General features: G+C 39.3%; 1 non-coding gene across 1 annotated transcript; it reads right to left on the reverse strand.

The window, feature by feature from the left end:
- Positions 1 to 687: 687 nt before the first annotated feature.
- Positions 688 to 795, reverse strand: LOC126963437 (U6 spliceosomal RNA). Its single transcript, XR_007729076.1, has one exon. It is a non-coding gene; the product is annotated as a U6 spliceosomal RNA (small nuclear RNA).
- Positions 796 to 1784: the final 989 nt, after the last annotated feature.

The raw sequence follows: 1784 nt of genomic DNA on the forward strand, positions 1-1784 counted from the left end.
GGCAACAGAGCGAGAGTCTGTCTCAAAAAACAAAAAATTCTTAAAAGCATGAGCTTTCTCCTCTAAATTCATCCCTGTTGTTAAGGCTTTAAGACCAGATCTTTGTAAAAGACCCCACCCCTCGTTCCCAACCCATCAACTGGACCTTTCCTCTTATGGCTTTGCCAAGAGCAAAAATTACTATTCTCCTCGATCCTGGCAAGCTTGTCTGTTTCTTTATTTGAGCTAGTGTTATGGTTTTTTACAGGATGTGAACACTGTTACTCAGATTTGCTTCTGTCCGCATATTCCCTGGCCGTTCCAGGCTTGTGATAGGAGTCTTTCCTCGATTGCTAGCCAGTAGAGAAGGCAGTGACACCAGCTATAGGCTGGATTAAAACAGAGCAGGAAATCTGGCTTTGGCTCTTGCCGTTAGGACCTCCTGTGTCATGAAGTGGCAAAGGATGTACCATTAAGTATCACCCAGAGACTAGGATAAGGCATTCTTGAATCTCAATTCCTCTGCCATCATTTTACACTAGACTTTACAGTGTTTCTCAATTAGCGATGCTTCCCAGACTTAATAATTTGATCATCAAAATTTTGCCATATCCTATCACCCTTACTTGTATTTACTTAAATTTTCTTTAAATTAGTGACATCCTAGCTTAAATATATTACTTTAAAGGGTTACTTTATATTACTACCATTAATGGGAGGACAATATCATTATTTGTGTGTCATCCTTGCACAAGAGCCATGCTAATCTTCTCTGTAACATTCCAATTTTAGTATTTGTGCCGCCAAAGTGAGCATGACAGTATCGTTATTAATGGAGGATAATCTCAAAACTAAATACAATGACAAAACAATAACTACTAAATTCTTTTCCAAAAACAGGTATTGGAAATTAGGAAGCCTGTAGTTTACTTCTAACAATTATATAAACTATTGCATAAACTATAGAATAGTACGAAAGCAATATAATTTTCTGTGCCATAATTTCCCCCATTTTAAAATGTTTTTTTTTTTTTTCTGTCTCCCAGGCTGGAGTGCAGCCCATGATCTCAGCTCACTGCAACCTCTGCCTCCCTGGTTCCAGGGATTCTTGTGCCTCAGCCTCCTGAGTATCTTGGGACTACAGGTGCCACCACCATGCCTGGATGATTTTTCTATTTTTACTAGAGACGGGGTTTCACCATATTGGCTAAGCTGGTCTCGAACTCCTGACCTCAAGTGACCAACCCACCTCGGCTTACTAACGTGCTGGGATTACAGGCGTGAGTCACCATGGCTGGCCCTTAAAATGGTTTTAAACTGTTTACTATGTTCATTACAGTCCATTATCTGTGAGGAAAAGAGAGATTTTCATGCCGATTGCGGGAAGTAACTGGAAAGTATAGGGCATTAGATTGTGGCATGAAGGAGCTAATAGAAGTTAGACACTACAAATAAAGAAAATGAGCGGTATAATACAGAGCTGAGATCAGAATGCATCAAGTTTGACAAAATTTCTCCTCTTGGATATGACTAGAAAGTTTGGTGAGCCCTACTTGCAGATTTTGAGTCTTAAGATGGGTGAAGAAAAGCAAAAAACATGGTAAGATCTTCAAACAAGGGGCTTAGAAACTTATAAGTTGGGGGGGAGGAAATGATCACAGTAGTAGGGAGATTAAGAATGGAAGAAAAAAGAATGATAAATGTTCCTAGTGGTAAGAATTTCAAGACCTGATTCCTAAGCTAAATTCTACTTCTGATGATCATTCTGGATTAATCCACTGACTTTGGAAACATATATGCCATCC

Source organism: Macaca thibetana, chromosome 9, assembly GCF_024542745.1.
Source record: "Macaca thibetana thibetana isolate TM-01 chromosome 9, ASM2454274v1, whole genome shotgun sequence".
Lineage (NCBI taxonomy): Eukaryota > Metazoa > Chordata > Mammalia > Primates > Cercopithecidae > Macaca > Macaca thibetana.